The sequence below is a fragment of the Giraffa tippelskirchi genome, chromosome 5 (genome assembly GCF_054371585.1).
Source record: "Giraffa tippelskirchi isolate mGirTip1 chromosome 5, T2T-mGirTip1v1.2.pri, whole genome shotgun sequence".
NCBI lineage: Eukaryota > Metazoa > Chordata > Mammalia > Artiodactyla > Giraffidae > Giraffa > Giraffa tippelskirchi.
This window is the reverse complement of record NC_137279.1, coordinates 158,563,149-158,589,831: the sequence shown is the minus strand read 5'-3', so window position 1 is coordinate 158,589,831 and position 26,683 is coordinate 158,563,149. Positions and strand designations below refer to the sequence as shown.

The 26,683-nt window shown below is 40.4% G+C and overlaps 1 long non-coding RNA gene across 1 annotated transcript; it reads left to right on the top strand.

Moving 5' to 3' along the window:
- Nucleotides 1-5,266: 5,266 nt before the first annotated feature.
- Nucleotides 5,267-21,653, top strand: LOC145504731 (uncharacterized). The gene is made up of 4 exons (XR_014052457.1): nt 5,267-5,653; nt 6,237-6,337; nt 19,176-19,336; nt 19,868-21,653. It is a non-coding gene; the product is annotated as an uncharacterized LOC145504731 (long non-coding RNA).
- The last annotated feature ends 5,030 nt before the right edge of the window (nt 21,654-26,683 follow it).

Genomic DNA, 26,683 nt, shown 5'->3' with positions numbered 1-26,683 from the left:
CTAGTCCCAGGGCAGGTACAGATGAACGCAACAGACTCTCTAATCTGTTCTCTTCTTTTGCCTCCACTTTGACTCCTGGCATCAGTGGTAGAACCCACCACCTTGGCACATCCACTGAACAGGAGTTAAGCAGTGATGAGAGCACAGTACCAACAACAGGTGCAAAATGCTTTGACCTTGAGGACCCAGCCCCCTGTGACTGCTTCCAAGAAACTCGCCCAGACAATCCCTGCAAGTGTGGCTGACAGCCTTCTCGGCCATTCACAGAACCCATGCTTGCCTTTACTTTTTCAATTAGCCTGTTGTGATAAAATTAATCTGTTCACAAGATCTATCTTTCCTAGGAGATGCTAGACTGTGAGTTACTAGCCACAGGCTGTCTGCTACTGCTTTCCAATTTATCAGTCATAGACTGGGGGTGAGCAGTGGAATATCATTTACAATGGTGGTGAAAAGAATTATTACCCTGGAATATTAACCTGGAATATATAACCCAGGAATTATTACCAAAAAAGAAAATATGTGAGAACTATTTGAGAAAAACTACAGCCAAATTTAAACAAATGATAATAGTAATATAATAGCAAACAATTATAGGATGCTTACATCTCACTATTCTAGCATTTTTTCATATTTTACATCATTTAATCAATAATCTATGAGGCAGGTACCACAGAATTTCTCATTTTATAGGGAATGGAGGTGAAAAGAGCTTAAATAACTTGCTGGGTGAGATTTCATCTTCACTGTTGGAAAGCTTGAATTATATCTTACACTTTCCCAATTGTTTTTTATGTTTTACTGAACCAGTCTGTTGTTCCATGTCCAGTTCTAACTGTTGCTTCCTGGCCTGCATACAGGTTTTTCAAGAGACAGGTCAGATGGTCTGGTATTCCCATCTCTTTCAGAATTTTCCACAGTTTATTGGGATCCACACAGTCAAAGGCTTTGGCATAGTCAATAAAGCAGAAATAGATGTTTTTCTGGAACTCTCTTGCTTTTTCGATGATCCAGCGGATGTTGGCAATTTGATCTCTGGTTCCTCTGACTTTTCTAAAACCAGCTTGAACATCTGGAAGTTCACGGTTCACGTATTGCTGAAGCCTGGCTTGGAGAATTTTGAGCATTACTTTACTAGCATGTGAGATGAGTGCAATTGTGCGGTAGTACCTATCTCTTGAAAGCCTGTATGCAGGTCAGGAAGCAACAGTTAGAACTGGACATGGAACAACAGACTGGTTCCAAATAGGAAAAGGAGTCCGTCAAGGCTGTATATTGTCACCCTGCTTATTTAACTTATATGCAGAGTACATCATGAGAAACGCTGGGCTGGAAGAAACGCAAGCTGGAATCAAGATTGCCGGAAGAAATATCAATAACCTCAGATATGCGGATGACACCACCTTTATGGCAGAGAGTGAAGAAGAACTAAAGAGCCTCTTGATGAAGGTGAAGGAGGAGAGTGAAAAAGTTGGCTTAAAGCTCAACGTTCAGAAAACTAAGATCATGGCATCTGGTCCCATCACTCCATGGGAAATAGATGGGGAAACAGTGGAAACAGTGTCAGACTTTATTTTTTTGGTCTCCAGAATCACTGCTGATGGTGACTGCAGCCATGAAATTAAAAGACGCTTACTCCTTGGCAGGAAGGTTATGGCCAACCTAGATAGCATATTTAAAAGCAGAGACATTACTTTGCCAACAAAAGTCCGTCTAGTCAAAGCTATGGTTTTTCCAGTGGTCATGTATGAATGTGAGAGTTGGACGGTGAAGAAAGCTGAGCGCTGCAGAATTGAAGCTTTTGACCTGTGGTGTTGGAGAAGACTCTTGAGAGTCCCTTGGACTGCAAGGAGATCCAGTCAATCCATCCTAAAAGAGATCAATCCTGGGTGTTAATTGGAAGGTCTGATGTTGAAGCTGAAAGTCCAATACTTTGGCCACGTCATGCGAAGGGTTGACTCATTGGAAAAGACCCTAATGCTGGGTAGGATTGGGGGCGGGAGGAGAAGGGGACGACAGAGGATGAGATGGTTGGATGGCATCACCAACTCGATGAACATGGGTTTGGGTAGACTCCGGGAGTTGGTGATGGACAAGGAGGCCTGGTGTGCTGCAGTTCATGGGGTCGCAGAGAGTCGGACACGACTGAGCAACTGAACTGAACTGAACTGAACTGAAGTCTCATGAAAATCCCGAAAGAAGGAAAGTTCACTTTTATAAAAGGTTCATATTTTATGTAAGCAACATAAGTCCTAGAAAAAAAACCAAATGAACATGCATCAAATGTTGAAGGTATCTTTAATTCTTTTTACTTTCACATATATAAAAAACTTGTTGCAATATGCATGTATTACTGAATTCTAAGCATCATGAAGGAGTTTTTAACCTGAATTTTCTCTAAGTCCTGCCAACAACATGAGGTAGGGACTATTTTGCCTGCTTCATTTATTTTAGAAATGGAAGCACAGAGAGGTTTGCTAACTGACTGTATTAGGTCGCATAGCTGCTACAGAGGTGGTCTCAACCCAACAGCCTGAATCTGGATGGATGAGTGCCTTAATAGCAGAAGTCCAGGGTGCTAGGACTCAGAAGAGTTGGAATGTATGGAACCTGAGATCCTGGAAACTGAGTCTCTTAAACTCTTTGGGGGCCATACATAGGGTGGGGGCCATAGCATAGGGGTGGGGGCCTTGGCTCCACAGTTTTTCCCTTAGTTTTCCTCCCTCATGCTCTTGCACAGATGCAAAACTGAGAATGTACAAAACCAAGGAGAAATTAGAAAATTCTCTATGGCTGTTGCTAGAAAGAGCAATTCATTAGTGCTCTGTTCTTTTACTTTTCTTTAACCTTTTACCTGTTCTTTAATCTTCTACCTGTTTTTTAAACTTTTACCTGTTCTTTAGCTTCTAGTTTGGCACCATACTATAACTTGTGAAGGCCTTTTATCCCTGAATGCTGGTTAAACTTCACAGGCTTAATCTACCGGCCTCAAAAATATTGGACAGTTGCATTACCTGTCTACCTGTCTATTATTATGATTATAATAATTGGCTGTGTGCATTTTTAAAAATTAACATGATGAGTACCTCACCGCTCAATACCATTTATATAATCACAGAAGAAATACCAAGAAAAAGCCACCTCAGCATTAAGAGCTAATTCCTGTCAAAGGAGTGAATTAAATGTTCTTTCTTATAGTCAAGGAACTTTACAATGAACTCTGAATGCAGATATATGAACATTAACCATTTATAAATTTTGGCATTTTACGTTTGACCATAATTAATTTGACTCTCTTTTTGAGATGTATTGAGATGTGAAACAAATGTAAATTGAACTTCTCAGAGCAAGTACCATTAATAATATAAATATTCTCAAATATTAGTTATAAATGATGTCATGGTACAATTTCTTTTGTGTTATGATTCCTATTCATCTTGTGTGAAACTTGTAGGACTTTAAGCGAAGTCAAGGGTTTTAAGCCTCAGTAGCCAGGGTGAAATTCCACATTTTTTGTCTTGAAAAGTCAGCTGGAGGATGGAAGGTGTCTTAGAGGGATAAACTGAGGGAAGTTTAATGGGTGACACAAGTCACTGAAACAGAAGAAGCAACTGATGAGTCAAGGCCCCCTCCCCAGGGGTAAATGTTATTCCTTAAAATGAGATGCTTCACTGAGGACTTGACTCCACCTGCTGAGAGCTGTTGCAGAGGAACACTGCCAGAGGCCCTGTCGAGCAGAGGGCCACTTCCCACTCACACTTGTCTGGAGATCCACTGCAAACAGCAGACCACAGCTCCTGCTGACAAGTCTCATGCTCAGACTTCTTGGAGAGGTTCTCTACACTCTTTTCTATATTCCCAGATTTGACTAATGTGTCTTGCAGGCTAATTGCTTGTAATAAACCAAGTGATTTGTGAACTGAATATTGGCTATATGTTTTCCGTCTCCAAGCCATGATGCTTGCCTGTCCTTACTGCTGGGCCCTGTGACAACCACTGGGAGCTGTTACTGAACCAAACTTGGGTCTGCTCGCCTGCATGCAGTAAAGCCAATTTACTGACACCTGGTTGTGGTGAAGGAAAGTAGAGGGCATCAAGCAAGAGCCCAAGGCAGCTAGTGCTCAAAATACTTGAACTCCCTGATGGGTTTCAGGAAAGCACTCTTGTTGGAGTAGGTAGCATTTCTAAAGGCCATGTGGGGGTGTGGGGGTGGGGGGCAGGTGATCAAAGGGAATGTAATCAGGTTGTTTATAATTCTCTGATTTGTTGGTGGTAAGGTAACAGGACAGTATCACTTTATCAATCCTCTGGCTCCAGTAGGTCTGGGGGGCTATGTGTTCATGGTCTTCAAGTAGTTAATTTTGGCAGCTATAAATTGACACTTGTCATCTACCTCTACAAGGGTTAAATCATGTGCTGCTGCAGCTGCTGACTTTCAACACTCCATGAAAGGAGTTCTGGATGGAGAGGTGAATGAGGCACTCTGTGCTCTGGAAAAAAATTGACAGGTTTTCAGACAGATATTTTCAGAAGATGGCCTTATGAGCCCAGTTCTTGTATCTCTTCATATCTAGAAGCTTTCACGAGACTAGCAGAAAACTTCTACGAAAATGAAGCACTTGATTGCATGAACTCCCCCTTTACCATAATCACATCTGTGCTGACCTTCCTCACTACCTCTGTGGAGCAGTTTATCAGAGCTATCTGAGGTGCTGTTTCCCAGGCTACAGTCCTCATTTTGCTCCCAATAAAACTTAACTCACAACTTTCACGTACATTTTTTAAAGTCAATAACTTTTTCCGTTATGTGGGGGTTTTAGCATCTCTACAACAGATCTGGAAATGTGCATCAAATATTGTTTCCTGGGGACCTCATAAAATAGTTAAAACAGAAGACATGGTAGGAGGACTCTGCCCCAGGAAGGCCGCATTGTCACATGAAACTACAGAACCATGGAGAGAGAAAGAAGTGGACAAATCCAAAGGTATGAGCATGATTAAATGTAGGGATTGAAGAAAAGAGAAAAGTCAAGGTTGACTGCTGGGGTTATAGCTGAATAACTTAGTAATTGGTGTTGCCTTTATTGCCTTGAGGGGTCTTCCCTGGTGGCTCAGACAGTAAAGAATCCAGCTGCAATGCAGGAGACCCAGGGTCCACCCTGGGTCAGGAAGATTTCCTAGGAGAAGGGAATGGCTACCCACTCCAGTATTCTTGCCGGAATTCCATGGACAGAGGAGCCTGGTGGGCTGTGTAGTCCATGAGGTCATAAAGCATCGGACACAAATAAGGGATGGACAGCTTCCTTTTTTTTTTTTCATTTTTATTTCCGTGAAAGCCTGAAATCCTGGCAGGTGTGGAGTGGGGGAGAATCAGAAGGGCCCAAGAACTGGACCTGAAGGTGGAGCTCGGGGGTTATGGACAGAAAGTCAAGTTTGGAAGTCAGCAGTGGCTTCAGGGTTGCATGAGATGTCAGGAGAGGTAGGGAAGGCGTGGGATTTAAAAGGGGTTGGCTCTAGAGATTTGCAAACTCTTCAAGGGGAGGGAGGAGACAACAAAAGATCAGCGTGGATCAGCTGGTCAGCTGGATCAGACCTCTAGCCTCCTTCTTCACTCTGCTCCAGGCTGAGTCCTAGAGCTGGAGCCCCTCTCCAGGTAAGGCTGACAGAAGTATGGGGCATGGGGCAGATGCTGTCCTGGGCTCCCCTAGCTTTATATCTGCTCTGTCTCTCACCGGACCATGAGAAAGGTACCTTCCTAGGTGTCTTTTATTAAGAAATTGGTAATATGAAAATAGTAGTGCCATGGGAGAATAAAATGAAGATCAGGAGGAAATGAGGAGGGACTAAAGTATTTGCTTTAAAAACATGATTGGGAGGTGAAATTGACAGTGTCTTTGGAGGCAATGGTGTAAGCGAGAGCTTCAGAACTTAGGGAACCTGGACTTTGATTCTTTCTCCTCCATTCCCTAGACTTGAGGCCTGAACTTTATCTCCAACCTATATTTTCAGATTATTTTCTGACTGGGGATAGAGTTGGAAGTAGAAACTCTTTCTATGTTTCCTTCATTGTTAGAAAATTGAGCTCTTTTTCTAAAACAAAGGAAAAACTTGTTTACTATTAAAATCATACAAATTTAAGCAAATACATACCTATAAACGTACCTTTTTTATTTTCTGAGTATAAAATGGAGGTACTTATCTGCATACTAAACCCTAAACTTTGTATTTTGTATCAGTGACCTTGCTTGAATTCTGGGCCCCGAGTCACAGCTGCACAGGAGACCAAGTCCTGCTCTGCAGAGAACTCATCCTCCTTCCAGAACAACGACCTCCATGGGTGAGCAGAGGTGTAAAACAAAACTCAATCAATTTGAAGGTCAAATTGGGGAGTGTCCCCTCAAGCCCTTAGGGAAAGAAAAGATTATTTTTTGGCCAGGACATCTTTTGACGGAAAAGAATGGCAGCTTCGTCTGTAGACAACTTCTTGCTCTGGGGGCAGGCTATGGAGAGGGCCCACAGAACAGATAACCTCTTCGGTGCCAATCAGAAAATTCCGGTCCAGCTGGCTAAGGTTACATTTCTGGGGAAGGTGGAAAGTGCAAGTAAGTTAAGTGCGAAGTCTAGGATTGGTGCCTAGGCTTTAGCATAAGAGATGCCATTTTGGGCTTATGATTTTTGTTAGCAGCAGCTAAAACCTGGTAGTTGAGTGGCTTGTTAAATGGAGAAGTGGAGAGGGTGTGGGAGCACACATATTTTAGTGAATCAGGGGAACAGACTTTTAGGATTGATGATGAATGAGTGTAGGATGGGGATCCTTAACCTGGAGCTTTGGTGGTCTGATATTATTAACAGAACCATGAATTTGTCATCACTGGAAATCATAGCTTTTTTCATTTCATGTTATAGTTTTGCAGGTATCATGAAATACAGTTTTATATTCTAAGTTATAATTCAAAAATAGTTTAGATCTACCACTCAATCTTATTTAATAATAAGTTAAGAGGCTCACATAGTCTATATCTCAATTACTGTTTTGATAGTTTTATCATGCTAAATTCCATTCAGATATGAGTGAAAACAGATATGGTCTCTTTCTTGCCCTAGATCCTAGGCACCGCTGAGAATCTGTCCACTCTGGGTTCAGAATCCCTAAATTAAGATGGAAAGCAAAGTTTAAACATCCAGGGTCGAGCAAACTTGGCAAATTTCAGGTCAGGCTTGGAGGATCATCAGAGGATCTTAGTATATAGGAAGACTCCAGAGCGCTGACTTTTAAAAAATGTACAATGTGAAATGTTCCAAGCTCAGTTTTATTTGGAGCAAAAAGAGGACTGCAGCCTTGGAGATGGCATTTCAGATAGCTCAGAGAAACTGCTCCAAAGAAGTAGGAGGGGAGATGAGTATGTATGTGATTACGGTGAAAGGGAAGTTCCTGCAATCCAGCGCATAACTTTTGCCAAAGGTTTCTGGTTGTTGGGTTTCCATGGTCGCTCAGTGGTAAAGAATCTGCCTGCCAATGCAGGAGACTTGGGGACTCAGGTTCAATCCCTGGGTGGGGAAGAACGCTGGATAAGGAACTAGCAACCCATCCAGGATTCTTGCCTGGGAAATCCATGTACAGAAAATCCTGTCGCACTACAGGCCATGGGGTCACAAAGAATCAGACACAACTTAGTTTGTAGTTAGGATACAAACTTTAGTTTGTTGACTAAAAGCAACAAACAACAACTTCTCCTAGGCAGAAAGAGCAGACATCACCATGAAGGACTTTGGTGCTTTTCTAGTTATCAGGAGATGCAAGACGTGGGCTCATAAAATCAGCTCCTGAAAGTATTTGAAGACCTGTTCTGCCAGCTTTCCCAGAGAACAGAGTGCCTCAGCTCTCCACAGTGAACTCCTTTCAGGGGCTGTTGAAAGTCAGCAGCTGCAGCAGCATATGTTTTAATCCTTGTACATGTAGATGCCGAGTGCCAACCTGTAGTTGCCACAGGCTTTTATTCCGTGTGGTGATGAGTGCTGGTTTATGTTGTAAAGAACTTGCTCTAACAATATGCAACAGGAGGGTGAAATTTGGAGACAGCAATCAGTTAGGAGGGGTGAGTAACATATAGCAATTCATATCCCGGGCTTTGCAGGGGATGGGGAGGTCAGGGGTGCTAAAGATTTGATGTGACTTTTAAGCATGTGCTTCCTACTCATCTTGTATGACTTTAGGCTATGTTAAGTAATTCAAAATGGAGTCTCAGTGGCCAATGTGAGCCTGCAAGATGATTATTTCTAAATATCCTATGTTAGACTATAAGTGTTTCAGTGTGACATATTACAAGTGTTAATACAGATATGTTAATTTGGTGAGGTCCAGGGATGCCATCACTGGAACAGGAGCACTGACATAGATAAGAATTCCCTGAGGCTTCACTGGTATTCTGTATTGGAGGCTCCTGAAAAATGAGACTGCTACGCTGAGTAGCTCACAGGCTCTTGTCTGGTGACTGAGTCCAGTTGGAGGCTCTGTGACTTCTTGCTCACAGTGCTTTGATAGCCAAGAAAGCAGGGTGCCTGTTGGACACCTTCTTCCAGATTGCTCTCCTTTTTTTACTGGCATGTCTAACTAGAGTGCTTGTGTGATTGTGTGCAATAAATGGAGCAAATCATAAATTGAATTTGGATGTGTTTCATATTCTCCAATTCTGGGACTCACCTGGCCTTTCTGCAAGGCTGCCCCACTTTAATCCGATTCCCCTTAATTGGGGATGGAAAACAGCTTGTTTAGATTTGCGTTTACGTAGATTATGACTGCCATCATTTCATATGTTTATTTTCTACTTCATTTTCTCTGTACTGAGTTAACTTTTCAAAACAGTCAGCCTGTTTTTAGAGTGTTTTGTTTGTTTGTTTTTCTGAAATTGCTGGCAACTCTGTGGATTCCCTTTTCATGAGAGAAAGAATAATTCATATTCCCACAGAGTACTCTGGAGCACCCAGGGTTAGGCATTACTCTATACTTTTCACATTTTAATTACCCAAAGGATCTGCCAGCTCTGTTGTCCCTTTCCAAGTGGAGAGGGGGGTATTTAGCCCAATTGTGGCCATCATCAACTTTTCGAACACTGGAACCAGTTTTGTTAGCATTCCCCTGACTAATAATCATGGAACATGTTTTTATCTGTTTACAGTCCATTCTCACTACTATGGCTCTGTGTATATTTACAAAAATGGGCTTGTACTATCTGAATTATTTGCAGCTTGTTTTCGCCTCTAATGTATCCAAGACATCCTAACCGGTGCATTCTGATTTCTCAGTGGGCATTGAGCTTCTTTGGCTCAATGCTTCTCTTACTAAAGGATATTTGTTTTCTGAGTTTTTGTCATGAAAACCTCAGTACTTAACGCTTTGCTCGTGTATTGTTAAGTCCAGGTGGCTTTAATTCTTGTGTAGATCATCAAGGGGAGAGTATGTGTATTATTTCCTATTTTAATAGGTGTTCCAAGTTCCTGAAAACTCATAATTATTCCCACAGAAGATAGGTAATTGTGATCCTATTTTTTTCCATTATAGCCACAGCTTCTTGTCTTGGGCAACTTTTCATGTTTAGTACTCATTGCTTTGCAATTCCCTCTATTTTAAAATTTTGATTTATAAATTTCCTTACACTTTTAATATAAGAAACATGAAAGATTTTTTAGTGGTGGTTTAGAATTTGTTATTCTCTCTTCAGTGAAGTACTTCCCTATTTTAGCTTTTATGTAATTGAGAAATCTTTAATGAATATTGTCTATTCTATATTGCTGAATGGAAGGTTCTGGATGTGGAAGCTTTTTAAAATCTTGAACATTTTACTGTCTTTTTTTTTTATCCTCACTAATGAGGATTCTGTGTTTGTTTATATTTTTTAGATTCAGTTCAGTTCAGTCACTCAGTCGTGTCTGACTCCTTGCAACCACATGGATTGCAGCACTCCAGGCTTCCCTGTCCATCACCAACACCCAGTGCTTGCTAAAACTCATGTCCATTGAGTCAGTGATGCCATCCAATGATCTCATCCTTTGCCGTCCCCTTCTCCTCCTGCCTTCAATCTTTCCCAGCATCAGGTTCTTTTTTAAGGAGTCAGTTCTTCGCATTAGATAGCCAAAATACTGAAGCTGGAGCTTCAGCTTCAGCATCAGCGCTTCCAATGAATATTCAAGAATGATTTTCTTTAGGATTGACTGGTTTGATTTCTTTGCAGTCCAAGGGACTCTCAAGAGTCTTCTTCAACACTGCAGTTCAAAAGGATCAATTCTTTGGTGCTCAGCCTTCTTTATGGTTCAACTCTCACATCCATACATAACTACTGGAAAAACCATAGCTTTGACTAGATGGACGTTTTTGACAAAGTAATGTCTCTGCTTTTGAATATGCCATCGAGGTTGGTCATAGCTTTGGAAATGCTATGGAAATCAGTCTTGAATAGTCATTGGAAGGACTGATGTTGAAGGTGAAATTGCAATACTTTGGCCACCTGATGGGAAGAGCTGACTCATTGGAAAAGACCCTGATGCTGGGAAAGATTGAAGGTGAGAGGAGAAGGGGACAACAAAAGATGAGGTGGTTGGATGGCATCTCCAACTCAATGTACATGAGTTAGAGTAAGCTCCAGGATTTGTTGATGGACAGGGAAGCTTGATATTCTGCTCCTCTTGGGTTCACAAAGAGTCGGACATGACTGAGTGACTGAACTGAATTGATGGGACCAGATGGATTATTTTTGGATTAATATTTGATTATTTAAAATCTTGCTAGGATATCATGTGTTTCATCTAGATTTTTTAATTACCATACATTTGCTGACATATCTTTTAAAATCCTCACACTGGCTCACTTATGATTAATTGTGCACATGGTTATTTTTTCTCTTTAAGGAAAATTCTTACTTGGCTTTTGCTTTTATTCTTACAGTTTTCTCTTAAATTTCTACTTCTAACTCAGCATTTTGTCTTTTCTTGGTTTTGTCCTAGCCATTTTTTTTGAGCACAAAATAATTTGTACTTCCAGATTGCAATAACTGAAAATTTTTCTTTGTTTCTTTTGACTTGGATTATGCTACATTAGTCAGTGCTTTAATTTTGTAAGCATTTATATGTACAACTTTGTCCTTATTTTCAGTTTTCCTTGATGTTTGCTTTAGTAGTATTTGTAGGACATATAGGGCAGTTTTGTTACTGAACTTAACTTGGGTTAACTCACCTCATGCACAGCAGTCAGTCTACTGACAGTGGGTCATGATAAAGGAAAGTACAGCATTTATTGACAGGGCACCAAGCAAGGAGAATAGGCAACTAATGCACAAAGGACCTGAACTCCTTGCTTGGTGACCTGTAAATTAACACTGTACTTTTCCTTCACCACAACCTGGAATCAATAGATTGACTTTGCTGCAAGTAAACCTGAGTTCAAGTATGCAACTATTTTGGTGACCATGAAAGGACCACCACACCAGCTGGATGTCGTTGTGGCACATTGGCCCCTAGCAAGAAGTGGCTCTAAGATTCTGTCCAGCAGATTCCTGAGCGCCTTTGTCTCGGGGACAACCCTGAGCCTCTGCCACCAACTGGATTACAGTGGCCCTTGGTACATCGAGGGGATGGAAACAAAGCACTTGCTTGTAACATCTCAGTGAAATAGCAGAGCTCATGTGTGATGGCACCAAGGTATTCTTTCCTTTAGCCACTTGGCTCTGTCCATGATTGGGCATTGATTTTGAGGGTTTTCTGTATTGAACTAAAGAATCTGTAACCCTGAGAGATGCCTTGTGTTTGTGGACTTGCTTCCTTCTTTAACATTTGACAGCACTCTCTGTGAACAACTCAAAATGGATAATCAAAGGTCTGTTCCATGTTGTAGACCCTGAGAGTATATTTTGCAGAATTGGTAAATATTTAAGCACCTCGGAAAAAAAAAATGCTGTTCTATTGTAACACAGCTTGGCCTCGGTAGTCTAGGACCTGGATTACATTGCCCCCCAGTATCTCTCTAAATAACACCATCTTTCAACCAGAACTGTTTGTTAAATGGGAGGAAATGGAATGATGTTTCTTAAGTACAGCCTTTGATATTATTTTATCAAGTGAACCTATATAGACAAAAATGTAACATGCATAGAGTATGACAGAGAAAGAAATTTCCTCAAATAAGGAGATACTAAAAATTCTATTTAAAAAGTTTTACCAGATTCTCCAGAATCAAGAGAAGGGGAATTAATTCAACAAATAAATGCTCCTAGATATCCATCTCACTTGTCTCTGTATGGTGAGCAGAATGGGGAAGCAGGGGCTGGGGCCATAGATCCCATAGCAACAAATTCACCTTCACCTGCTCAGGTAGAAGCCGAGGAAGGAGGAATTGTCTCCTTCTTATATCTTACAGAGCACTCATATTGGTCAGAGAACCACTTATGTTCAGGCAAGGCATTCACACTGAGGCAGATTCTCATTGGAGGAGTAAATGCCCAAGATCAGCCGAGAGGATTCACATGGATATACTCTCCCTTTTCAAATTCGGATTTGTTTAATTGGAAATTTAATATACCAACCTATTGTGATGACCATACCAGGATAGAAAATGCATTCTCCTCCATCTTTGCCACCCACAGTCCAAACTGGGTCAGAGCTTCCTAACTACCCCATTGGCTGAGGAAGAGATAAGGATGGTAATAGAAAATGCTAGAGAAGAGGCAGATAGAGTGCATGTTGCTGCCTCTGGCAATCCCCTCCCAGCACCAGCAGCAGAAACAATTCCCACCACAGATCCAGAATGGGAGGAGAATGACCTAGGAGATAGCGCTGGAATTGAGCATTACAAGGAGTACATCATGGTAGGGCTCCAAAAGGGAGAACCAACACAGGAGTTTTCATAAGGCGCAAGGAATGTGCAAACAGCCACAGTAAAAACTCTCAGTTTGGGGAGAGAATGTACAGGGCATATCGCCAACATACAGGATGTGAATCTAGATAATCTGGAGAATTTCAAGTTAATTAACTAGACCCTGTGGCTCAGAGTGCCCCAGATATCTAGAAATTGTGCAAAAGGTAGAAGGTCTTTTTCTGCTTCTGATATCTCTTTTGGTGTAATAGAAGCTGCTTTCAGTTTCTCATAGTCAGGAGGGCATACAAGACCAAAAGGAGACCCTTTAAATGAACCAGCAGATGCCCATTTTGACAATGATATTACTGACCAGAGAAACGGGGAGACAAGAAATCTGAGCAGAGGATAAGATTCCAGGAACCCAAGAGAGTGAAGGGTAGCGCTCAGAAAAGAGACCCCTAAAGGGGACATGTTAAAGTGCATCCCCAGCAGTGCTTACTGAAAGCCAAGAAGGCCACTTAAAAAAAAAATCTGTCCCAACTTAAAAACAGAAACCAGACGAGGGGGAGAAATCATTCTTCATGCTAGAGACTAGAGAGAGTGAGGAAAGCCAGGGAATTCACTTGGGGAAACAGGCTCTATCCCACCTCCCACCAGGAGCATCAGGTAACCCTTTTTTGGGAAACAGACAGCTGACTTTCTGCTTGCTACTGGAGCCACTAGCTCAGTCTTGAACACGAGCTAACCCCAAAAAAGAGCCATGTCAAGAGGAGTCTACAGAATGCCTCTCCCAAAACTGCTTTGCAGCCCCTAGATTGAGGCACTTAACTTAAAACACACTTTTATACACAGAGAGCCCAGTCTCATTGTTGAGGTGAGATTTATTATGGTAAAACAACTTTCACTCGTGGAAGACTGAATATAGAGGGAATACCAAAACAAGCCTGTGCCTTGCAGGCAGCCATCCTGTCAAGGGATGGAGCCACTAGCATCCCTGAACACATCCTGCATCAGGGAAGCCTGAGAGCATAGGCTGATTAGAGGGCAGGTACAGCTATAACCTAAATCAAATCCCTTATGATTATACAGTGGAAGTGACAAATAGATTTAAGGGACTAGATCTGATAGACAGAGTGCCTGATGAACTATGGACAGAGGTTCGTGACATTGTACAGGGGACAGGGATCAAGACCATGCCTAAGGAAAAGAAATGCAAAAAAAGCAAAATGGCTGTCTGAGGAGGCCTTACAAATAGCTGAGTAAAGAAGAGAAGCGAAAAGCAAAGGAGAAAAGGAAAGATATTCCCATCTCAATGCAGAGTTCCAAAGAATAGCAAGGAGAGATAAGAAAGCCTTCCTCAGCGATCGGTGCAAAGAAATAGAGGAAAACAACAGAATGGGAAAGACTAGAGATCTCTTCAAGAAAATTAGAGATACCAAGCGAAAATTTCATGCAAAGATGGGCTCGATAAAGAACAGAAATGGTATGGACCTAACAGAAGCTGAAGATATTAAGAACAGGTGGCAAGAATACACAGAACTGTACAAAAAAGATCTTCATGACCCAGGTAATCACGATGGTGTTATCACTCACCTAGAGCCAGACATCCTGGAATGCGAAGTCAAGTTGGCCTTAGAAAGCAACACTATGAACAAAGCTAGTGGAGGTGATGGAATTCTAGTTGAGTCAGAATGGCTGCTGTCCAAAAGTCTACAAGCAATAAATCCTGGAGAGGGTGTACAGAAAAGGGAACCCTCTTACACTGTTGGTGGGAATGCAAACTAGTACAGCCACTATGGAGAACAGTGTGGAGATTCCTTAAAAAACTGGGAATAGAACTGCCATATGACCCATCAATCCCACTGCTGGGCATATACACCGAGGAAACCAGAATTGAAAGAGACGCGTGTACCCCAATGTTCATCGCAGCACTGTTTACAATAGCCAGGACATGGAAGCAACCTAGATGTCCATCAGCAGACGAATGGATAAGGAAGCTGTGGTACATATACACAATGGAATATTACTCAGCCATTAAAAAAAAATACATTTGAATCGGTTCTACTGAGATGGATGAAACTGGAGCCCATTATCCAGTTGAGCTATTTCAAATCCTGAAAGATGATGCTGTGAAAATGCTGCACTCAATATGCCAGCAAATCTGGAAAACTCAGCAGTGGCCACAGGACTGGAAAGCATCACTTTTCATTCCAATCCCAAAGAAAGGCAATGCCAAAGAATGCTCAAACTACCGCACAGTTGTGCTCATCTCACATGCTAGTAAAGTAATGCTCAAAATTCTCCAAGCCAGGCTTCAGCAATGTGAACTGTGAACTTCCAGATGTTCATGCTGGTTTTAGAAAAGCCAGAGGAAATGGAGATCAAATAGCCAACATCTGCTAGATCATCGAAAAAGCAAGAGAGTTCCAGAAAAACATCTATTTCTGCTTTCTTGACTATGCCAAAGCCTTTGACTGTGTGGATCCCAATAAACTGTGGAAAATTCTGAAAGAGATGGGAATACCAGACCATCTGACCTGTCTCTTGAGAAACCTGTATGCAGGTCAGGAGGCAACAGTTAGAACTGGACATGGAACAACAAACTGGTTCCAAATAGGAAAAGGAGTACATCAAGGCTCTATATTGTCACCCTGCTTATTTAACTTATATGCAGAGTACATCATGAGAAATGCTGGGCTGGAGGAAGCACAAGCTGTAATAAAAATGAAATTAAAAGACGCTTACTTTTTGGAAGGAAAGTTATCACCAACCTAGATAGTATATTTAAAAGCAGAGACATTACTTTGCCAACAAAGGTCCGTCTAGTCAAGGCTATGGTTTTTCCACTAGTCATATATGGATGTGAGAATTGGACTATAAAGAAAGCTGAGCACCGAAGAGTTGATGCTTTTGAACTGTGGTGTTGGAGAAGACTCTTGAGAGTCCCTTGGACTGCAAGGAGATCCAACTAGTCCATCCTAAAGGAGATCAGTCTGGGTATTCATTGGAAAGACTGATGTTGAAGCTGAAACTCCAATACTTTGGCCACATGATGTGAAGAGTTGACTCATTTGAAAAGACCCTAATGCTGGGAAGGATTGGGGGCAGGAGGAGGAGAGAACAGAGGATGAGATGGCTGGATGGCATCACTGACTCGATTGACGTGGGTTTCGGTAGACTCCGGGAGTTGGTAATAGACAGGGAGGCCTGGCGTGCTGCGATTCATGGGGTCACAAAGAGTTGGACACGACTGTGTGACTGAAATGAACTGAACTGAACTGAACTGAACAGCATGGAAGGCCATAGCAGTAAAGGTGAAACTGACACTGGACACTCAAACTCTGAGCTTAAAGCAATACCCTTTAAAGGAGCAAGCAAAACAGGGATGCAGATTATGATAAATGGATTTTTAAAATACCTGCTGATTTTCCTCCCTCAGTCAACTTACGGGCTTCCCATGTGTCACTAGTGGTTAGAATCTGCCTGCCAATGCCAGTGAAGTAAGAGACATGGGTTCAATCCTGTGTTGGGAAGATCCCCAGGTGTCGGGCACAGCAACCCACTAGAATATACTTGCTTGGATAATCCCATGGACAGAGGAACATAGTGGGCTACAGTCCATAGGGTCGCAAAGAGTTGGACATGACTAAAAGCAACTCAGCATGCATGCATGCCTTCACCGTATAATACTGACATCCCGACTTTATGAAGCCAAGCCCTGAAGAACACTGATTCATTCAGGACATAAGAGCCATAAATCAGATAGTGAAAGATATCCAAACTGTAGTCCCCAATACTTATATTCAATTGACTATCTTAACCTGAAGATTATTGTTAGGCTTAACAGAGGTCTTTTTCTATATTACTTTGAGTCTTGAATCCCAAGAGTTATTTGCATTTGTAAGGAAGATGTGAAAATCAAAGCAATCAACAATCTCAACTCTCTGGCCAAATGAACCTCTAAACTCTCTTGGAAAAAAGCCCAAATTTCACAACTCTCAGTGAAATATCTAGGAATCAAACTGACCAAAGGCCAGAGGAATTTCTCCAGGACTGCCTGGAGACAGTAGCCAGAGTAACAGTGTCCAACACCAAACAGTTGCCTCGGTACCTGGAATGGCAAGATTCTGCTGCACATGAGTCCCCAACTTGAGCTAATAGTTAAACAGTTACATGAGGCCCTTAAATAAGTCTGACAATAAGCCCTCAGTGGGGAGCAGAGAATGTGACAAATCTTCCAATCAATGAAGGGAGAACTACTGACTGCCCCTGTTCTGCGTTTGCCACATTTGAAAAAGTCATTTGATCCTTTTAAATATAAAAGACAGGTAGTGAGACTGGAGGTATTGACCTACAATCTGAGAGCACAAAAAGCCCAGTGTCCTATTTCACAAAGGCTTTGGACAGTATAATCCAGGGTTGGTCAATGTATCTGAGCGTCTTAGCTACTGCTCTAGATTTGTGGCAAGAAGCAGAATTCACTCCAGGACAGCCAACCATGGTGTTTACATCCCAGTATGTGTTGCTGCTGTTGGAACTAGAGGGTGGATATTGGCTTACTTCAGACCACTTGGGAAGATATCAGTCAATTTTATTTGATAATCCTAATGTGACCCCAAAGACTATGCCCTTTTTGAATGTGGTTTCATTGCTCCCCACCCCTTTGGGTGGCCCATGCACCCAGGTTCATGCATTATTGTTTGCAGATTGTGGAGCAGCTGTTTGGGCCTGATTAATGATTCCTTGGGAGATCCAGACATCGAGAAATTCTCATATGGAAGTAGTTTCATGGACCATGGAAACTGAAAGAGCACACACACAGTGATAACCTTGTAGGAGATCCTAGGAGTGGAAACTTTGCCATCACGTACTTGGCCCCAAAAGTTAAATTATTGTCCTCACTTAACTTTTCTGCCTCTGTGAGTTTAAGATAGTTAACATCTATACTGACTCGAAATATGCCTTTTCAGTTGTGAATGCATATGGGGCAATTTGGAAAGATAGATTGCTCACTTCTGAAGAAAATGAAATCAAACTTACCCCCAAGAAGTTTTGAACCTGCTAGACACAGTGTGCAAGCCAAAGGAGGTGGGAGTTGTGCATTGCCCAGGACAGTCAGGAAAAAACAACTTTAGTAACAGCACATATTCTAAGTATAAACCTGACCCAATTTAACCTGACATACTGAGAACCTTGAAAGATCACAAGAATAAGTATTTAGTCTTATGTATCTAGGAGCAAGGAAATGGCAACCCACTCCAGTGTTCTTGCCTGGAGAATCCCAGGGACGGGGGAGCCTAGTGGGCTGCCGTCTATGGGGTTGCACAGAGTCGGACACGACTGAAGTGACTTAGCAGCAGCAGCATCTAGGAGCAAGTGGAAAATGACCGAGGAGTGTTTTAATTCATGTATAGCTCATGGAAGAGGTTATTGGATCAATATATCTGAGCACCCATCACGGTCAGTAGATATAGGACTACATTAAAAGATCAAATATGCAAAGGACACTTTAAAGAATATTATGAAAATGTATCATTTGTGCCAAAAATATTCTAAGACTGGAATTCTCCTACCCTGTATGGAGTCTAAGATGGAGGATAGAGCCTGAGTGAAGATTGTGAGTAGATTTTACAGTCATGCCCAAAGTAAAAGAAGAATTTCACTACCTACTAGTGATGGCTGACCTTAACAGGCTGCTTAGAAACATTTCCTTGCTGGATTGAAAACACTTCAGAGGTAGTAAAGGTCTTGACCTAGGAGATAATTCCTAGATTTGGACTACCCAGCTCAATTCAGAGCGATACTGGAGGTGTCTTTATTGCTAATATGATTCAGGAGGAATCCAAAACATGTGGAATAAAAAAGAGCTTGCAGGCATTTTAGAGCCTGTGGTCAACCAGAACCACATGTTAAAAAAGACAATGGCTAAAATCTGTCAAGAAACTGACTTAACCTGGGTTAAGTTGCCAGTTGCACTGCTTAGAATTAGAATGTGTCCTAGAAGTAGACTCCAATTGAGTCCTTATAAAATGCTATGTGAGAGATCCTTCCTCTATTCTGAGCAGTTGATGGGTCAGACATGTGATTGAAAGGTAAATGAATTAGACACTGTAAAATATGTGCAAACACTGGGGTAAGTTTGAAATACTATTTCTAAATTTCGTACTAATAAATAATGTTTCCCATAGATGTCCTCTTCCAGTGTTTTAGAACTGGAGACTGAGTGCTCCTAATACTGAGGAAGAATATACACCAAAGAATCAACTCCAACCTCAGAAGGTGGGGCCTTACCATGTTCTACTGCTAACCAGCTCTTCTGTTCAATTGACAGAAGTCAAGTTGTGGATCTGTTACACATGAATGAAGCTCGCTTCTGACTCAACTACAAATCTACAGTCCTCAGCAGTTACGGAAAAGAGAACCACAAAGCTGAACAAAGTCAGTCTGCCTTCCTACAAGTCCACAGTGGGACTTCAGTTAAAATCAAAGAAAGTATCTTTTATAAGTTGTGAATGACTTGTGACCATTTATCATAACATTTACAGTTGGCTGGAGCATTTTTCTGTTTTACTATTTGCTTAGAGTTTTCTGTTTGCTTCTGGATTCATCTAGTCATTTTACCTGTGATTATATTGTAGACAGTCAAGCCTATCATTTGCTGTGATAGTGATAATAAGAGATACTTAACTTTTACTCATTTTAATTTAAACCTTGTGATAATACAGTTAGTACCAAAGTTTAGGGCCATTGCCATTTTCCCACATAAGATCTTGGCCCCAGCTATAATGATGGCTCTTGCTTTTCTTTACTGTCTCATCCCACTGGTGTCTGCTGCTTCTTGGAGGGAAAATTCTCTAATTATGTTATCTCAGAGTATAGCCACAGGTGAGAACATACGTAATTCTTGGTTATGCCATTTGGTATCTGAAGACATCCGTAAAGACTATGTCCCTCTGATAGTCCCCGTAACTGATTTTGCTACTGTGCCAGAACCCATGACCTACTATCATCTTCCTCCTCCAGGCCGGACATTCAAAGTTAGGCTAACCAGATTACCTAGGAGTGCTCATATCCCTTGTTTCACCTTGTCTGAGGAAATTTTCACTGGAGCAAGAGTTAACGCTGGTCCACCGCGGTCTCTTGACTTTCTCCTGAAAAAATGTGATGAACTAAACCCCCTGATATGTACAAACGACAAATGTGAAAGAGATAAAAATGACACTGATTCATGCCAGAGAGTCAGAAAAGTTAAATATAATGTAACAGGAATATGGAAGGCTTGCAATGGTTCTGATCCCTGGTTAGAGGATATACTGTCTGTGCTTCCCCAAAAAGAAAGTATCAATTTCACTACCCTGGGAGGTATAACTTGTGCCCCTTCAGGATATTACTTTGTCTGTGGCACAGGGAATATGCCAAGAACACAAGGGAGGGCATATCGTTGCTTAGACAGCTGGGAAATAGGAGGGTCATGCCTACTGGGATATATAAAGATGCCTTTATCCTTGTATAGCCTGGAGAACATCTCTTTCCTCGCTAAATCAAACACCTATAATAAAAGAATGATATTGGCAGTGTATGAGGACAATATAGGACAAAGCACTTTTGGCAACCTTCGACCAACTGCCAGAGTGTATGTCAGTAGAGATACGATTCATAACCTATCTGCCACAATTGGACAAATTGCTGAGGACACAGCTGAAAGTATTGCAGCCCAACACACATCTTTGAATTCTTTGACTCGAGTGTTCCAAGGCAATAGAATACTCCATGATTTCTTACTAGCAAAAGAAAGAGGAGTGTGTGTGATGACTAATACCACATGCTGCATATACATCAATACCTCTGGAGAAGTTGAAACCCAAGTAAACAAAATATTTCAAAAGTCTACCTGGTTACAGGATGTACATAAAGAGGATGCACATCAGGACTTAGTTCAGAATACATCTGAAATAGGGGGACTTTTTTGAGTACTGTTACAAGGTTCCATTTGATCATCTTCTTTCCAATGTGTTTCTTAATTTTCAATTATTTGTTCAGATGCTATGACAAAGTGATCAAAGAGAGAAATCATGTTTTCATAATTCAAAGTATGATTCTAGACTTGGGACTCGTGAATTCTTTGAAAAGAAGATCCAAGACTTTTGCTCCTCTAATTCTGAAGAATTAACATCGCCCCTGTTCAGCAGGAAGTAGCCAGAATGGTCATCGCCCCTGTTCCCCTCAGGATGAGAAGAATCAAAGAGCAGAGGGACCTGAAATTGAGCAGGTCCCTGCAGGGTCTTCGTGGATACAATCTCCTATTGTCCCCACTTCTTGTTTGTGGGAAAAGGTTGAGATTTTTAGGTCTTCGCAGAGTTCCAAAGAGCAGACTCAAGCAGTGAATGATTACAGAAGCAAGGAAGTGCAGGAACAAAGGAAAAGCAATCAAGAAATAAATGTTTAGCCATAAAACAGTCACAGGATTCCTAGATCCTTTTCAAGGGATATAGATAATAAACTCATGCAACATATCTTTGAGTTATTTTTCAGAAACCAGGATATCATGATGAAACCCGCTGACCACAGCCAAACAAGTTGGAACCAGAAGAATGATAATCAAGATGCCAGATATCACTTTGTTGATTAAAAACCCCATTAATCAGAAGAATCCATGAGATAATCACACACTTAAGATCCTTACCCTTATTTTTAATCTAAAAATCTCCTGTCTGAAAGTCACTGGGGAGTTCATGTCCTTTAAACATTTACTACCCATTCTCCTTGCTTGGCACCCTACAAATAAATGCTGTACTTTCTTTCACCACAACAATGTCGGTAGATTGATTTTGCTCATTTGGGAAAGCAAACTCAAGTTTGGTTTAGTAACAACCTGTGTTTTGATTAAGAGAGCTCAGTGGTTTTTCTTAATGACTTATCAGTTTGTTGAATGTTAGGAGCACTTTCAAGCATACAAAAGTATAAACTCATATCCATCACCTAGATTCAAGAAGAACTGTATTCCTTATTTGTCTAAGCTGTTATTCTTTTTGTTGAAATATTTTTTTTAATAAATTTATTTATTTTAGTTGGGGGCTAATTACTTTACAATATTGTAATAGTTTTTGCCATACATTGACATGAATCAGCCATGAGTTTACATGTGTTCCCCTTCCTGGACCCTTCACCCACCTCCCTCCCCATCCCATCCCTCTGGGTCATCCCATTGCCCCGGCCCTGAGCATTTGTCTCATGCATCGAACATGGAATGGTGTTCTGTTTCACATATGATAATATACATGTTTCAATGCTATTCTCCCAGAACGTCCCACCCTCACCTTCTCCCTCAGAGTCCATAAAATTGTTCTATGCCTCTGTGTCTCTTATTCTGTCTCGCATATAGGGTTATCGTTTCCATCTTTCAAATTCCATATATATGCATTAGTATACAGTATTGTTTTTCTTTCTGGCTTACTTCACTCTGTATAATGGGCTCCAGTTTCATCCATCTCAGTAGAACCGATTCAAATGTATTTTTTTTAATGGCTGAGTAATATTCCATTGTGTATATGTACCACAGCTTCCTTATCCATTCATCTGCTGATGGACATCGAGGTTGCTTCCATGTCCTGGCTATTGTAAACAGTGCTGCGATGAACATTGGGGTACACGCGTCTCTTTCAATTCTGGTTTCCTCGGTGTATATGCCCAGCAGTGGGATTGATGGGTCATATGGCAGTTCTATTCCCAGTTTTTTAAGGAATCTCCACACTGTTCTCCATAGTGGCTGTACTAGTTTGCATTCCCACCAACAGTGTAAGAGGGTTCCCTTTTCTCCACACCCTCTCCAGCATTTATTGCTTGTAGACTTTTGGATAGCAGCCATTCTGACTGGTGTGAAATGATACCTCATTGTGGTTTTGATTTGCATTTCTCTAATAATGAGTGATGTTGAGCATCTTTTCATGTGTTTGTTAGCCATCTGTATGTCTTCTTTGAAGAAATATCTGTTTAGTTCTTTGGCCCATTTTTTGATTGGGTCGTTTATTTTTCTGGAATTCAGCTGCAGAAGTTGCTTGTGTATTTTTGAGATTAATTGTTTGTCTGTTGCTTCGTTTGCTATTATTTTCTCCCATTCTGAAGGCTGTCTTTTCACCTTGCTTATAGTTTCCTTTGTTGTGCAAAAGCTTTTAATTTTAATTAGGTCCCATTTGTTTATTTTTGCTTTTATTTCCAATATTCTTGGAGGTGGGTCATGGAGGATCCTGCTGTGATTTATGTCGGAGAGTGTTTTGCCTATGTTTTCCTCTAGGAGTTTTATAGTTTCTGGTCTTACGTTTAGATCTTTAATCCATTTTGAGTTTATTTTTGTGTATGGTGTTAGGAAGTGTTCTAGTTTCATTCTTTTACAGGTGGTTGACCAGTTTTCCCAGCACCACTTATTAAAGAGATTGTCTTTTCTCCATTGTATATTCTTGCCTCCTTTGTCGAAGATAAGGTGTCCATAGGTGCGTGGGTTTATCTCTGGGCTTTCTATTTTGTTCCATTGATCTATATTTCTATCTTGTTTCAACATGAACTCAAAACAACAAAGTAAATGGCAATGGGATCATACTTATCAATAATTACCTTAAATGTAAATGGGTTGAATGCCTCAACCAAAAGACAAAGGCTGGCTGAATGGATACAAAAACAAGACCCCTATATATGCTGTCTACAAGAGACCCACCTCAAAACTAGGGACACACACAGGCTGAAAGTGAAGGGATGGAAAAACATATTTCATGCAAACGGAGACCAAAAGAAAGCAGGAGTCGCAATACTCATTTCAGATAAAATAGACTTTAAAATAAAGGCTGTGAAAAGGGACAAAGAAGGACACTACATAAAGATCAAAGGATCAATCCAAGAAGAAGACGTAACAATCATAAATATATATGCACCCAACATAGAAGCACCACAATATATAAGGCAAATACTAACAAGTATGAAAGGGGAAATTAACAATAACACAATAATAGTGGGAGACTTTAATACTCCACTCACGCATATGGATAGATCAACTAAACAGAAAATTAACAAGGAAACACAAACTTTAAATGATACAATAGACAAATTAGATTTAATTGATATTTACAGGACTTTCCACCCCAAAACAATCAATTTTACCTTTTTCTCAAGTGCACACGGAACTTTCTCCAGGATAGATCACATCCTGGGCCATAAATCTAGCCTTGGTAAATTCAAAAAAATTGAAGTCATCCCAGCCATCTTCTCTGACCACAATGCAGTAAGATTAGACCTCAATTACAGGAAAAAAACTATTAAAAATTCCAACATATGGAGGCTAAACAACACGCTTCTGAATAACCAACAAATCACAGAAGAAATCAAAAAAGAAATAAAATTATGCATAGAAACGAATGAAAATGAAAACACGACAACCCAAAACCTATGGGACACTGTAAAAGCAATGATAAGGGGAAGGTTTGTAGCAATACAGGCGTACCTCAAGAAACAAGAAAAAAATCAAATAAATCAACTAACTCTACACCTAAAGCAACTAGAGAAGGAAGAAATGAAGAACCCCAGAGTCAGTAGAAGGAAAGAAATCTTAAAAATTAGGGCAGAAATAAATGCAAAAGAAACAAAAGAGACCATAGCAAAAATCAACAAAACTAAAAGCTGGTTTTTCGAGAAGATAAACAAAATTGACAAGCCATTAGCCAGACTCATCAAGAAACAAAGGGAGAAGAATCAGATCAACAAAATTAGAAATGAAAATGGAGAGATCACAACAGACTCCACAAAATACAAAGGATCATAAGAGACTACTACCAACAGCTATATGCCAATAAAATGGACAACTTGGAAGAAATGGACAAATTCTTAGAAAAGTATAACTTTCCAAAACTGAACCAGGAAGAAATAGAAGATCTTAACAGACCCATCACAAGCACGGAAATCGAAACTGTAATCAGAAATCTTCCAGCAAACCAAAACCCAGGACCAGATGGCTTCACAGCGGAATTCTACCAAAAATTTAGAGAAGAGCTAACACCTATCCTACTCAAACTCTTCCAGAAAATTGCAGAAGATGGTAAACTTCCAAACTCATTCTATGAGGCCACCATCACCCTAATTCCAAAACCAGACAAAGATGTCACAAAAAAGGAAAACTACAGGCCAATATCACTGATGAACATAGATGCAAAAATCCTTAATAAAATTCTAGCAAACAGAATCCAACATCATATTAAAAAGATCATACATCATGACCAAGTGGGCTTTATCCCAGGAGTGCAAGGTTTTTTTAACATCCTCAAATCAATCAATGTAATACACCACATTAACAAATTGAAAGAAAAAAACCATATGGTTATCTCAATAGATGCAGAAAAAGCCTTTGACAAAATTCAGCATCCATTTATGATAAAAACCCTCCAGAAAGCAGGAATAGAAGGAACATACCTCAACATAATAAAAGCTATATATGACAAACCCACAGCAAACATTGTCCTCAATGGTGAAAAATTGAAAGCATTTCCCCTAAAGTCAGGAACAAGGCAAGGATGCCCACTTTCACCACTACTATTCAACATAGTTTTGGAAGTTTTGGCCACAGCAATCAGAGCTGAAAAAGAAATAAAAGGAATACAGATAGGAAAAGAAGAAGTAAAACTCTCACTGTTCGCAGATGACATGATCCTCTACATAGAAAACCCTAAGGACTCTACTAGAAAATTACTAGAGTTGATCAATGAATATAGTAAAGTTGCAGGATATAAAATTAACACACAGAAATCCCTTGCATTCCTATACTCCAATAATGAGAAAACAGAAAGAGAAATTAAGGAAACAATACCATTCACCATTGCAACAAAAAGAATAAAATACTTAGGAATATATCTACCTAAAGAAACAAAAGACTTATATATAGAAAACTATAAAACACTGAAGAAAGAAATCAAAGAGGACACAAACAGATGGAGAAATATACCGTGCTCATGGATTGGAAGAATTAATATAATGAAAATGAGTATACTACTCAAAGCAATCTATAGATTCAATGCAATCCCTATCAAGCTACCAATGGTATTTTTCACAGAACTAGAACAAATCATCTCACAATTGTTGAAATATTTTAAATCAAATCACAGACACCATTCCATGTCACCCTTAGAAACTTCTGTATCTATCTCTTAAAATATGAGTGTTTTCTTAAATAACCACAATATGATTGTCCCAGCTAATAAATTTCATATTCCATAATACTGAGTACTCAGTCTATACTGAAAATTTCCTGCTCTTCTTCAATTGATTTATTCGAGCCAGAATCTAAATAAGGGGCACATAATTATCTCCCTCTGCTAACCTAGAATAGCACTTTATTCCCCAAGTTATTAAAGTATTAGAATCCTATTGAACATCCTACCTGGTGGATTTTTCTCATTACTCCTTCATAGTCACCATGATAGCTTGAAGTACAACAAATTTTTTTCCATCTTTCAAAATTGAAGCTCTACTCATTAAACACTATTTCTCTATTCCCCTCCCTTTCCCTTCCCACCCCAGCCCTTGGCAATACCTATGTAATATGTCATGCTCAATCTTAAAAAATTGATAGAGCTAACTTTTTTTTGAGCAGCTTATGTTTACAACCAATTGAGTGAAAAGTGCAGAGAATTCCCACACACTCCAAACCCTTACACAAGCACACTCTCCCTCATCATCATCGGACATCAGAATCACAGTTGTTACAATCCTTGAACTTACATGATACATCTTATCACCCAATGTCTATAGTTTACACCAGGGCTCACTCTTCATGTTGTACTTTCTGAGTTTGGACAAATGCAT